Source organism: Dasypus novemcinctus, chromosome 21 (genome assembly GCF_030445035.2).
Source record: "Dasypus novemcinctus isolate mDasNov1 chromosome 21, mDasNov1.1.hap2, whole genome shotgun sequence".
Taxonomy (NCBI): domain Eukaryota; kingdom Metazoa; phylum Chordata; class Mammalia; order Cingulata; family Dasypodidae; genus Dasypus; species Dasypus novemcinctus.
Genome location: NC_080693.1, coordinates 21,025,849 through 21,040,908, shown reverse-complemented (window position 1 = coordinate 21,040,908; position 15,060 = coordinate 21,025,849). Strand labels below are relative to the sequence as shown.

At 38.7% G+C, this 15,060-nt stretch overlaps 1 protein-coding gene across 1 annotated transcript in view; it reads left to right on the top strand.

Annotated features, from left to right (window-relative positions):
• MAP2K4 (mitogen-activated protein kinase kinase 4) overlaps positions 1 to 15,060 on the top strand; it is a 128,779-nt gene that overhangs the window by 442 nt on the left and 113,277 nt on the right.

The window sequence follows — 15,060 nt, the reverse complement described above, 5'->3', positions numbered from 1 at the left end:
CTGGCCCCGCCAGGCCCGGTTTCCGGGACGCGCAGCCGGGCCTCCCTCCCCGGCAGGTAGGCGGCGGCCCTGCGGCCCTGGGCCCCGGCCCGGCCCCCGCCGCCGCGGCGCGGCCCCGCGCAGGGCCATCTTGGTCCTCCCCGGGCGCAGCCGGAGCCTGACCACCGCCGTGACCCCGGCGCTCCGCGGCGGCCGGCGGGAACGAACGCACCCAAACTTTTGCAGGGGGTCTGTGCGCTGGGAGGGGCTGGGGGCTGCCCGGGCCTGTGCCACCTGTGAGGGACCGATCCCGACGTTGGTCTGGGAGAGGCAGTTTGTTCCGGGCCAGGGATTTTTGTTATTATTGCATGCAGGAAAAAAAAAAAAAAGTGAATTTGGTTCAAACGGAGACGTACAGGAAATAGAAAGGCAGGGGTCAGAGTGGTCCTGTGTCGTCTCTGGACATGTGAGGCGGCTCTTCTAATTAATGGCTTTCCCCTCTGGGAAGGCCTATTAGTTCTGGATGGCCCTTGACAGGGGGTGATTTGAAAATACACTTCCCAGGCCCCAGCATGTTAGGGGCCATTTCCTCAAGCTTCCTGGGGAATTTGGATTAGAAATGCTATTTTTAAAACAGTCTCCGAAAGCTCTTGATAACTTTAGCAAACTGCTTATGTTCATTTATTAGCAGAATCCATCAGGGTACCCTTGGTGGTCATGTGACTGTGGTTACAATTTGATGAAGCTCTTCTGGCTATAGGGCTCCTTGGTCAGTCTACCCGGTGTCTAGTTTGGTTCAAGAGATATTTATTGAATAATTTGTGTTTATGAGTGTGTATGTGATTCAGGAAGCAGAGACAGGATTTTACTCATCCTTGTAGCCTTGCTGTCTGTCCTCCCTATGAGGTAATTTTAACAATCATAAAGAGCAGTGATAGATATAGAGACAGGATGATGTCAGCGCTCAGAGGACACGCTTCGTGCAGGCCGTAAGACAGTTAATTCCAATTGGATTAGTTATTGGATGCCCACTATGTTGTTGTACAGCCTAGTACACAGACGGATGAAGTACGAGATGGGTTTCCTCACCCCACAGCTTTACAATCGCAGTCTAATTGGTGGTGGTGGAAGTGAAACAGCAAAATGACAATTTAGGGTTGTTTTGCTTGTCCAAAATGGATGACTTAAAAAGCTTATAAAAATAATGCAAGTTTTTTTTTGGGGGGGTGGGGTAAGGGAGGGTGAAGGGGGGAAAGAGGGCCTGACAGTTTGGGGAACAAAAACCTATAAATTTATTTTGTTTAAAAAAAAAATGATTGGGTATCTGCTAAGTGCCAAGCGTAGTACCCTGTTGGTGGGTGGGTATTCATAAGACAGTGAATCAGACAATCTCATCCCTAAGGGATCTTGGGGATCTGGGAGGGACACAGTACACAGTGAAAAAATTATAAATTGAGAAGAGTGTTATGATGGTAAAAAACTGGATTTTGTAATGGGGAATAGAGAAGGCCTGTCTGGAAAGCTGACCGTCCTCTACTACCAGAAGAAGGATCTAGGCTGAGGGAACAGAGTGCGTTAAGGTTCCAAAGCTGGAGAGATCTTGGACTGTTCTAGGAACTCAGTAAAGGAGGTCGTAGTTGGAAATTCTTTCAATGTTCTCCATTCTTCTCCCCCACTCCTGTGTTTTGATACCCAGTAAATTGAACTTTCTCGTAAGCAGAGCCCATTTTAAATAGCAGGACCTCCCCTGCTTCATCTACCAAAAGACCTTTCTTGTCTTTAGATCCAGCTTCAAAGAGGATGGTCCTTAGAAGGTGTTGGTGTACTGCCACCCTCTTCCTCCCAGCCTTCTACTTGCCACCTCAAAAAACTGCCTTCCTGGGAGTTGTTAATGACCGTAGTCTTTCAAACAGCAGGATTCAGTTGTGGGTGCATGGGATACATTTCATTTAGACACTGGGAGCCCCCACACGTGATGACCACTGTGCTAGGATGGGTAGTGCTGCACATTTTTTCATGGCTTGAAGTTTGTACAGCAAGAGTGGTTCAAGGTGGGGAACGTTGCATGGTTCATAATGTAGTGCTTAAGAGCCAGAGCTCTGGAGTCCTGGGTTTGAATCTCCTCACCATGACTTAGGGCTTTTGTGACCTTGAGCAAGTTATTTAGCCTCTGCAGGCCTCAATTTCTCATTTGCAAAGTGGGAATAATACTTGCCTCATAGATCCTTTGAGAATGCCTGTAAAGCATAGGCCATGGCTTATTGTAAGGAGACAATAAGTGTTAGTATAAGAAGACAATAAATGTTAGCTGTCATCATTGTTAATGGCAACAATACTATTATTTGTAATGGTCTCATTAATGATCTCTTTCACTATTAGTAGATGAGTCCCTAACCCCTCATTATCTACCACCCAGTTTCTTTAGCTTCATTATTATTGGGTCCTACGCCTTCTCTAACCTGTTGGTTTCACCATCTTTTCATTATTGAGCATTCCGTTTGTAAATATCATAGGTGAGAATTTATTCTACTTTGAACTCCAGATCTTCTCCCTTTTCTCAATCTGAGGATTTTCAAATGAATTAATAGTTTGAATGATATGAAAGAGAAATCTTGCTATAAGTTTGCTATACCCATTTTTCTTTGGGTGGGGAGGGGCGATGGAATGGGAATTGTTAAAGTAAGTATGTTCTCTGACAGTCATCAGTAGTCCTAGCTTCAGTTACATTTTTGTACCAACAGGTGTGGCTTCTAATTGGGCCATTTTTTTTCTTTTAACATTCTTCCCAGTGCCCTGAGTTAATTGGGGAATAGCTGGTGATTTCATTATTGCTCAGACATTTGAATATTTCCCTCATTCCGACTCATTTTTTCCCACACACTTTCACAAACACACCCATCGTTTACAAATTGGTGGTTTTTGTGCTTTGATTTTTGGGTGACTGAAAATTAGCAAAGTGTAGCTCTTTCTGCCAAGTCAGGTAAATGGTTTTATAAGATGTGTTTTGACATCAGGATGAGTTCTCTTTTGGGAGTTTAAAAAAATCCTGACTTGAACTGTGTTTTTATTCTTATGTTTCATCAGTAATTTGTCAGCGCAGGTGAACTTAACAGGGAGAGTGCTTGCACATTAAGGTACAGTTCTGTGTAATTGTATGATTCTGTTGTCCAACAGATTTTAGTAAATTTAAAGCATGGGGTTGACTTGTTTACATTTGAGAACTTTCATAGCCGTGGCTTGAGTTTTCTAATTTGCCAAATCAAAAACCGGTTGAATTTAGCCAGGTTAGTGTGAACAGTGTGAAGAGAAGCAGTTCCTGCTTTACTGAGTAGCTTCATCTCAGGCACGCAGGGTTTATCTTAGCAGAGGGTTTAGGTGGTGTTACTGCTGGCATGTTGGAGAATAGAATATTCTGGTTAATAGACCTTGCCAATTAATTAAAGAGTTCAACAGCTTCTCTAATGAAACTGCATCGACAGGATGAAGACTTCTTCTCTGCTTGTAGTGAGTGTTTAGAAAACAAATGGTGTGGAAGTGGAGGGAGCATTGGATTTGGACCCAGAAGAACCATGTTCAAATAGTTGTTCCTGCCATATACAAGCTATCTGATTTTGGGGAAGTTACATAACTTTCTGAACTCTGACTTTCTCATCGGTTAGAATAAGGATAATACCTTCCTTACAGCATTGTCATGGGACTCCCATTCAATTACAGCATGTGAACATGCTTTGAAAATTGTAAAATATCTGTATATATAAATAAGCATTGTTACCAAACATGGTTATTTTTCCTTCTTTAGTTACTAGTCACTTAAAATGTAATATGGTTTAAAAGATCTTATAAAAAACACAAAGTTAAATGTATTATAGAGGATTTTAAGCAGGGAAGAGTTTTTCTTTCTTCTGAGGTCTTAATATACATATTTAACAGAAGACTTCTGCATTAGTCCAATCTTCACCAGTTTATCTGCAGCTGAGCATTTATAAATATCAACTTTAGTTAAAAGATGATGGCTTGTTTCTACTTTTAGCAAAACTCACAGAACTTTAAAATGTAACAAAGTATATCTGATAAGAAAAAGTGAAGAAAGATTTAAAATCAATATGATCGCTTTTTTCTTCCAATATAGTGGAATATATGGAATATATATGAAATGCCCTACTTTTGATTATATTGGAGTATTTATTTTTTTATTTATTTGATTTTACCATAGGAGAATGCCTTTATCTTGATTTTAAAGAACTGAATTGTAAGAAGAGTGGAGGGTTCCAACCCTAGAATTGCTTGCTTTTCCCTGTGTTTTACAATGGGAAGCATGCTATTTCTTTTATCATTTGTTTGATATAACATGATAGAAGTCCAGCTCAACAAATTAATTTTCTTCTGAAAGCACACATTGCATTTATATGTATTATATATTCCCCTAAAAATGAGAGCACAAAACATCTCCCCAGTCGGATACTTAGTTTCTCACATTTTCTGCTACGTTAGAATAAATGCATGCTGAAACTTGCTTAAGATTTGAGGGTTATTAGTTAATCCTGAATTTCGAGTAATGTTTTCTTTTTTAGTAGATTTCTATTCTTTCACTCCATTTCTTTTACCTATTGGAAGCTGGATTGATTTGGGTCTGGATATTATGATTGTCTCCATCATACGTTATCCAGACCAATCTTTTTTGTAATCTCCACTAGAGGTAGAGAATGACCCAAATTATACCACTTGAGAAACTTTCACTGAGGCTTAGAAAAGAAAGGAAAACTAACAAAACAAAGCTAAGTTCTTTTCACTGTCCTTATTTGATACTGACAACCACCCTTTAAGTGTAGGTGGGTGTAGTCCCTTTTCATAGTTCAGGCAATTGGCATTTAATAATTTGCCTTACTGGTAAGCTTTAATGCAGCCTGTGTGACTGGCAGCTTTGCTTTCTTTACCAGTCTACTGCACGGGTTCACACGGGTTCTCATCAGAACTCTCTTGAAGTTATTTCAGCCATTCAGGTCTGAGAGGGGACTCTTTGCCAGAAGTGGTGCAGATTCAGGAATAGAGAGAGGTCTTATTTTAGGTTTTAATCAGAGGGTGGAAGCTCTCAGCATCCAGCCATCTTTGGGTTGATTTTGGAGCATTGGTGCTTCCTGATGCTCCTTTGTATTCTGGATGTCTAAACTTGCTAGAAGGGTTTTCACTGGCATTTTGCATCAGGAGGCATTTAGATCAGGATTCTGCAAGTAAATAGAAGACCCCAGCGAGGCATTGGCCAAAAAGGCCATGAAGATTTTAAAGTCAGTAGAATCTTTTCAGCAGTATACTGAATTTAGAATTAGAACTCATTTAGCCTGAGTTAACTGTGTAGGTTATTTTGCTTTTCTGGCTAAATATGGCATCTGGACTATTTAAGCAATTTCTGTCCATTCTAATGGGCATGGATTGGCTTCTATCATCACCCCCTAACCCCTACCCGCCCAATTCTAGAAAGTCTTCTTGTTTCTCTTCATACTCTAGGCATGGCTAGGGGTTAGTATATGCATATAGAAAGGATGCAGGTGCAGGAGCTAGTAAGATTGGCCTGATGGTTAAACACAGTGGAAGGAAGCACTTGACCAGCATTTAAGACTCAAGATGGGCCTGTTGAAAGAAGAAAACAATGACATCATACACAACTTGATTCATTCCCCACCACAGGGAAGATGATTGATGTGGACACCACAGCAGCCTTTTCAAGCTGTATTTTAGCTCATCTTACCCCAAACACTTAAAACAAAAAAACAACAAAAAAAAGGAAATGAAAAGTGTTGCCAGATGTATGTCTGATATATAGCTGACATAGCTATGCCTGTTAATTACCTGACTTAAAAAAAAAAGGCTGGCGTTAGTGGTCCCCTGATGTGTTTGCTGATACCCCTGGGATCTGGGCTAGATGCCTGCCAGGGGGGAGGTACCTGCTTTTTTGTCATTACTGGAGTCCTCTGAATACCAGGTTATATCAGGCAGGGCTGCAGTAGAATTGTAGATTGGGATGGGATCCCCACTGCCACCTGGACTCTTTCCCTTTGAACTCCTGCAGGTGATGGAAGGTAAAAGGAGAGAGACTGGCTTTGGGTGGGTTAGCTTGTCTGGTGACCACCCGGAGAGGTCAGGGAGGTGCCCCAGTCACTGCTCACCTGAGGCAGAGTGCGGAGATAATTGTGACTGTGATGGTAAAATGTCCACGTTGTGCACCTGCTCCACTCTACGCTCTGTGATGGGCATTTCAGATGTGTTATCTCATTCAACCTTCACAAAACACTTTTGGGTATTATTACTCTATTTTACTGATGAGGAAACAGACTCATAGAGGTTAGGTACTTGCTCAAGGTCTCATCGTTAATGCTAAGAATTATGTATATTACGTCTCACTGAACAGCCTTGAGATGATAACATGGCATTTAGTTACATAACTAAAGAATAAAGTAGTCAGTGGCTACTGGGAAGAAAAAGAGTTGGGGTGTGAGGACTAACAAGAGCCTGGATTTAAAAAGATATGAAAAGGATTTGATTAGTATTTATTAAAGTCACGAATGGTCTGGATGATCCCATTGGGGAAGTTTTAAATTAGGGTAGGTCCCTTTTAAGTGTGAGAGGGTGAAGTAAGGAAAATAAAAGGAAATACAGCTAAACACCGGAGGAAATAAAGATTGTGGAACTCATTCTAAGTGCATTGAAAATACACATTTAGGGCAAGTTTAGATAAATCCTTAGATATTAGAGCTGTAATGATACACTGTGGATAACTACAGTTTAAAGCAGATGCCACAATTTTGATGGTGAAGTCAAACTACTAGGCTCTACATGCTCATGGCAGGAGGAATATTTGATAGCATGGTCTAGGCTTGAACCATAAAGCAACTCTGATTTTTTTTTTTAATATTATTGTGGCTTTATAATTCATTTTCAGCAGTGCAAAAATCCAGAGTATCCAGGGAACCATATGGAACTACTGAGGAGGTGGGTTTTCCATCCACCGTCCCTGGGTTACGACCATCAACCCAGAAGAACGGGAGAAATGGTGGCTACAAAGTCCTGCAAAGGCCATTATTAACTGGCAAACTTAGGTTTAGACACACTGTTTTCATGCTCTGAAATAAGATTACCTGATGTTATTTCTATTTTATATATAAATGGGGAAACTGTGGCTCAAGTGAAATGGCTTAAATTTCACAGTTGGAACTAGAACCCTGGATTCTGACACTGTTTTTTGTTTTATACTGTATCATTAACATTTACATATATCCTAAACCACCTTTTAAACTAATGTGGACTATATTTTTAAATACAATAAAATTAGGTTTTGAGTTATGGCCATTTAAGGGATCTCAAATTAAGACTGAGCTAAGTGGGACAAACTGAGGAGAAAATGTGAGTAGGAGGGCCAGGAGAAGGAGGGTGGGAGAGACCAAAGAGAAAAAGGAGGGGATTAAAACTACATAGCTTTATTTTTATTTCTTCTGAAGCTTATTAATACTCTCCCTGAATATCTCAATATTTATTCTTAGGTCTAAGATTCAATTAAAAGTAAACTCTTTAAAGGCCAGGTAAAATTAAAAAGTCCAGAACTTCTCCCCACCAAGTAAAATTAAGTCCAAATGTATGGCTAACTGACCAGGATCAAAAAGAGTGAGACATCTAAGACTTAAATTCACTAGTTATGATGAACAGATTCAACTATTAGATCTGGTACTCCCAGAGAAGCAGGACTTAATATAAGGGAATGCCAAGACAGAATTTAAGAGAGAAGGAAGGGAGACCTCAAACATTGAAAATACGTAAGTGAATATCACTGGGCACTAAAGCATAGTCACAAACTTGCTTTTCGAAAAACTGAGGGTATTTTAAGTTTCTTCACTATTGCTTTCCCACCACCTTGCTCTTCCTGTCCAGGTCCACTCCCTGCCGTACAAGTTCAATGAGCTAGTGGAGCTGTTTGGTACTTTCTCGAATCTGTTGTTTAAAAGAAAACAAAATCTCAAGTGTTTGCACGAATTTCTCAGCTTTCCAGACTTTTAAATTTTTGTTGTTTTATTAGTTTTTTCCCCCGCAGATCTCTTTTTACTTTTTTTTTTTTGTCTTTTGGGGGTATAGAACTACTTAGCTAAAATAGCTTTTTACCTGATATCGTTGATAATATTAAAAAGTCATGAAATTGCCAAAGAAAAAGTGAGCCATTTATGTTCCCATTCATTTAACCCTGCTTACCGTTGGATTCTGGACCAGTTACCAGGTCTTTTCTGAATGAGAAATAAATACAGAGAAAGGGATTTTGTGTGAGGGAGTCCGAATCCATTCACGTCATCACTTCATCACTTATTCGAGAATTTTGAGAATTTCATTGCCCCCACCAGCACTCTGCTTTTTAGCCACGGTTGCATTGATTCTACACTGATTGCAGAACTTCAGGTTTTGAGAAATTTTTAACATTTAAACTAGGCTCCGCTTTTAATGTGTTAGAGCAATAACTGGTGGCATTCTACCATACTCAGTGTATACCTTCTAAATTTATTTTTCTCACTCCTTTCCTCTTTTGTATTGTTATTTTGTTCACCTCTTTTCCCACCTTTTCATTCTGCTACCTAGCAGCAGTCAGGTCAGTTAGAGCTAAAAAGAGAAGATTAACTATTGTCTTAAAATTGTTTCAGTTTTTCAACACCTTTCTTTACAACTCTGGTACTAGGTGAATTTTACCCTCCCTCCTCCCAGTGCTACAGTTCTTTTTCCTTTTCTCCTGACTTGTGTTTGGTTCATTTTGCCTTGTAGAAGGCTACTGGCTTTTAGGAGCTTAGGCTTTTGAGACCCATGGATTTTTTATTTTTCTTTCTGAATTCTGTTCCCTCTGGGTATTTGGTGGGACAACATATTGAGCTACAGTGGTAGAGGGACTAGTGCCAATGCTCTCTACCTCCAGTCTTTTATATCTCCTTTAGATACTTCTTTCCTGTGAAGTCTCTCCATTCCCACTTCCCCCCCAGTATCGTCTTCTTTGTGTTACAGTTATCAGTGGGCTAGTGCTGAAAGCATGAAGGGAAAAGATGCCTTTGTGTCAAAGTAGGTACAAGCATTTTTCAGTTTTAGTACATCATAGGTGAAATCTTTTTTTTAAAAAAAGATTTATTTATTTATTTCTCTCCCCTTCCCCCCCACCCCAGTTGTCTGTTCTTTTTGTCTATTTGCTGCATCTTCTTTGTCCGCTTCTGTTGTTGTCAGCGGCACGGAAATCTGTGTTTCTCTTTTTGCGTCATCTTGTTGTGTCAGCTCTCCGTGTGGGCGGCGCCATTCCTGGGCAGGCTGCACTTTCTTTCGCACTGGGCGGCTCTCCTTATGGGGTGCACTCCTTGCGCGTGGGGCTCCTCTACGTGGGGGACACCCCTGTGTGGCACGGCACTCCTGTGCGCATCAGCGCTGTGCATGGGCCAGCTCCACACGGTCAAGGAGGCCCGGGGTTTGAACCGTGGTAGACGGATGCCCTAACCACTGGACCAAGTCCGCTTCCCAGGAGATATCTTTATTCTCTTAAAACTCTAAGAATTTTAATAACTGGACAGAAGAAAAATTACTTGACTATACCCTTCCTTCATTTCTGGCCCCTTATAAGTTTTGATTGGTTTTGTGCAAGCACAGCCTTGGGTGTTACTCATTCTAGATTTACTTTCCCCATTGTCATTCCCAAAGTGGTAATAAACACAAGCATACATAGTGGACTAAGGAAATCAGGTATTCATGTAGTGAACTAAGAGATGAAAGAATATTTTGATAAGGCTTTGGTTTAAGCAGCTATTTTACTGGGTGCATTTGACAAAAAATTGATACCTATATGCAGTGATGAATACATAAGGTGTAAGCATATTGAACTGGATTTGGAAAGTTCTTAAAGTTACTAGTTGACTAGAGAATGTTACTTTGTGTGTGTTTAAGTTTCACAGTTAATGAACTACTGAACTTTTGAATCATGGGTAGTCAGTAATTTGAGCTGCTAAAATAGATTATATTATGTTCTGAATGTGTAGGTTGAAAACATTGAAAATATCGGCAGAACCATGTTAAAAGTTACTCTTCCAAAATTATTCCTCCTAATAAATATTCCTTTTATTGAATAGATGTGAAAAATAAAGTTTAAGAAAATAGAACTTATACTTTAACTGGATTTCAGTTCCATACAGTAAAGTATATATGCATCTTAAAGAGTTTTTAAAAAAAAATAAAACCCTGTGTGTTATAGTCGTGTCCGTAATATGGTGCGAATAATTTGATTTGAACTGTTCTTGAGTTAGTTTTATTCAAAATGTAATATTAAAAAAACACAATGTCTTGTTCTAATTTTGGTTTGCTTGATTTACAGTAAATGAACTGGAACTTATCTCTTTTACTTTAGGCTTTCAGATAAACTTCTGTGAAAAGGCACAAAGTAAGCTACAAATTTTATGATATTATGCTACTTATTTATTTTTTTCATATTCATCTTGGTATTGGGAATGTGTCCACTATTGTTTCAACTAACCAGCCATGGCAATTTTACATTAAAAGAGCTTCCATTTTTCATTCTTTTTCTAAATACAAAAAACATTACTATTATATTCTTGATTGTAAATTTTTCTCGTTTTCCCTTAAAAACCAACAATTGAAATAGGAAAAACATGTATATAGGTATTCAGACTTAATCATCATTTAAATCACAAATGGAAGAAAGTTCATTTTTAAAATTTTAGTGTAAAAGTATATATTTGTAGGGAGTGGATGTGGCTCAAGCAATTGAGCACTTGCTTCGTACATGGGAGATCTGGGATTCTATCCCTGTGCCTCCTAAGAATAAAAGCAAAGCAAATAAATGAAACAGCCAACTTGGGAGCCCATGTGACTCAAGTGGTTGTGCGCCGGCTTCCCACATAACAGGTCCCGGGTTCAATCCCTGGCCCTGGTACCTCCAAAAAAAAGTATGTAATTGTACTTAAAGATCTCGTGCTTTAAAATTGATTCATTTTAAAGCAATTTTTTTCTTTAAAAACAAAACTGTTTCTCCTCCTCCAACCATTCTGCATTAGGACACTAGTCTTCATTACAATACAGAAAATATTTTCTACAGAAAGCAAAGTTTATAAAATTAAAATACATGAATATTAAACTTAAAAATCATTTGTATAAAATGCAGTTAAAAAAAGAACAGCAACAAACTTAAGGATACTCCTTTTCAGTTTACATAAACTTCCCCAAATATAATGTGACTGGTTTCATCTTGTGCTTCTCATTTATTCTTAGACTGGGATGATTGATGACCACCTTTTGATACATATTATTCTTAAATAAATTAGTTCAAAGGAAAAAAAATTAACCCGGAGAATACATTCCTGTTATTATTTTTTAAAATTTGATGGAATCAGAATACTTGATTTCCATTAGTTGACCATGGTGACTTTGTTTGAAATGTAGTTAGCAAAAATTTATTTCTTGAATAGTTCACACATGATTTAAATATGTAAGAAGTAATAGAAATAAAATAGCTAGACCCTAGGATAAGAATTTCTAAAATTGGCCTGTTATTATTACCCCTTCCCTTGCCTTAAATAATAAACTGAAAATAGTATAGGATTTCCTGCCCATAATGAATCTAAATATATGATATATATCTCTATGTAATGAAGTTATAACTTCTGTTTTATACCATTTAAAAATTTTACCACATTGAATGTGATCATTTTTAGCTCTCTTTTCTATTTTAACATAAACTGTTCCTTTTTAATAGTTAATATAACAATTTTAAACTTTTATTTGTATTCTGGCATAAAATCTGAGAAAAAAGACTGATTTTTAAAATTTAAAACTCTACTCACATTGTGACTCTTTTCTCTAACTTACTCCTATTGTGGACATAAAACAAGAGAAATGTACTGATTATATTAGGTTGAAAATTATATATGAAGTATCTATAGGTAGATGAAAAGTGCCTTTAAAGCTTTTAAACGGTCCCTATCACTTTCCTTTTGCTATGGAAATGGCAGTTGGCAATGCTGCCTCCTTTAATTTACTTGAAAGATCCTAACCAGGGAGGCTTGGGAAGGCAGAACCTACTGGAGCTGCATTGTGTGGTGGGCAGGACGTATGCCCTTCCACCTTTTGGTTGGCCTCAGTCCTCACAGTTGGCTTCTCACCTCTCTGTCCCTCTCCCTCTACCCCTTCTTCTCCCCCCGCCCCCCCCCACCTTTCCCAAGTCTCTCTCCCCTTTGGGAGGTGCCTACTTTTTAGTTGCAGCTTTGGGGATTCAACACGTTTTTAGGCATTCGTTCATACAGTACACATTGGGCACCCAAGTACCATGCAGTAAGCAAGAGTCTTGACACAGGAATGAATAGAGTAGGTCCTGGCCCACAGCAAGCTCACAGCAGGCACTAGATTGAGCCTGTATTGATTTTAAGTGTTCAGCTCTTGATGCTGCAGGTTGAGTAGGCACTGAACCCCTGAGGGTGGTGTGTGAGACCCTGTGACCTTGCACCTTTGCACCTGCTGTGCTGTCACAAGAGGACAAACCTTAGACAGGGTGCTCTGGCCTCATGATTGCTGCTTTCCTGCTTAGAACCCATGGCTCAGGGATCCAGCAATGGGCCCGCCCTACTCTTAGTTAAGCAGAGCTGCCTGTGTTGGCTCTGGCCTCAGCACAAGACGTGGGGGAAGGGAGCACACTTGTCATCCATCCCTGTAGCTTGAGGGCAGAAGAAGAGGATGAAGGAGGAGAGCTGGGGAGTTGGAACGATGGCTAGCTGTAAGTTACGGTGTTTATCTTTCTACTACTAGTACCTACATTTAAAAAAGGATAAATTTTCAGTTGCTTGCACACAGTAACACTTTTTTCAAGATCTGGTCCTGTGACTTGGATGACTTAAAAATTAAAAAGTGCAGTTTTCTGTCATGTTGCAGTCAATTTGTGGCTTGATGGAGAATACAGACATTAGCTTCATGATTATGTTAAAAGTGGTCACAAAAATACAGGACTTGAAATCACCAAAGCAGTGATTTCACCCCTATTGGGCCACACTCTAGTGCCAGAATGCCCAGTTTTATTCTTTGGGTATTTATCAAAGAAACTTAAAATACACTTAATTCATTAAAAATATTTCTATGTCAGGGAGCGGATGTAGCCCAAGTGGTTGAGTGCCTGCTTCCTGCATATGAGGTCCTGCGCTTGATCTCTGGTACCTCCTAAAAACAAAAATAAACAAAAAAGCCAACTCTTATAGGGGAGCCAGTGTAGCTCAGTGGTTGTGTGCCTGCTTCCCATGTATGTGGTCCTGGGTTCAATCCCTGGTACCTCCTTAAAAAAAAAAAAAAGTCTTACAGTAGTTGTAGGAGGGGATAGAATAGTTCCACAGAATTAGATATTGTAAACTGCCCAATTAAATTGAGCACTGCTGCTTCATGTACTCAATTGTCTATTGCAAATCAAAACGATTTATTGTAAGATGATTCTGATGACTAATGGAAGCTCTGAAGAATTAATTTTTTCCATTGTTTGACTTTCACATTGTTTTTGTTCTTTATATTGCTACATCACTCTACTCCAATCAGTTTACTACAATTGCCTCTTATAAGTTAGTGGAGTTTTATTGGAGATGTGTGTGTATGTATGTATATACACACACAAATAGTATGAGATGATATTTAATTTGGGAACTAGATTTCTGTAGATGTTCAATAAAAATCCACTTTGCTCCTTATTGTTTTTTTTTTTTTAAATATAGTTTGTATATATATTTGGTCTTTGGTTTTATAAATATATATGTTTATTTAGGATAATTTATATTTAAGTTAATAAAGTTATATTCATTTAGACTATAGTGTTACATTCCTTTTAACACTATTAGGTTGTTGAGTTTTTTTGTCATCTCACTGTAAAAATGCAAGCATACTTTAGAGAAAGAAGTCTTTCTCTTATAGCACTCCTGTACTTAAAAAGTTGATTATTTCATTTGTCAGTTATCATTTGGAGATAATGCTTTTTGTAGATATAAAGATGTTTATGTGATTTGTGACCATGCTTGAATTATCATATTTCAATGGCTTTAATGAGCTAACTTATAAACACAATTCTTTACAATATGATTTGCTTTGCTTTATAACATCACAATTTTTTTTTGGTGGTGGGGGGCCATTTACCTAGAAGCATAACTTATAAGTTTACCTTGGTGTATCAGCATTCTAATTTTTATCTGGATGAGAATTATGACCCATTAAAGATCCCTGGGCTTAGGAATTTTCCTCCAAAAATGTCTAACAGAATCCTCTGCTAATTTCAGTGACAGTGGCTTTAAGTTTGGCAAATACCCTTTTCATAAGGGCATTTTAAAAAAAAGTTTATTTTGCAATAATCTCAAGCTTACGGGGCAGTCACAAAAATAATATGAACCCCATTACAGAGAACTCCAACATTTCCTCAACATTTCCTCCATCCCCTGTATACCCAGATCCATGAATTTTAGCATTTTGCCACATTTGCTGTATCATTCTAGCTACCTACCTACCCATTATTCTATCAGTCCAATTATCTATCCTTCTGTGTATCTATTTGTCTATTTTCTGAATATTTGTAGGTTGTAGAAATCATGGTTCCTTGACCACTTAATATAGCCATGTACAGTTCCTAAGAACAAAAACATTTACTTATGTAATCACCTTAAATGCAGTTACCAGGTTCAAGAAATTTAACATTGATAAAAAGCTTATAGTCAATGTTCCATTTTTTTCATGTCTCACAAATGTCCTTTTGAGCCTTTTCTCAGCCCTTATTAGACCTTGTCCAGGATCACATATTGCATTTAATTGTAATTGTCCTTTTTAGTTGTTTTCCTTCCTTCTCTCTCTCTCTCTCTCTCTCTTTTTCTGTACAAGCATAAATACAACATAAACTCTCCCATCCCATCCATTCCCAAGCATTCCATTTGGTGGGCTTAATCACATTAACAATGTTCCAGTATCCTCACAACCACCTAAAACTTTCCCATCTTCTCAAACAGAAACCTTATTAATTATGTTAATTATGCATTAATTCCCTATTCCCCTTGCTTC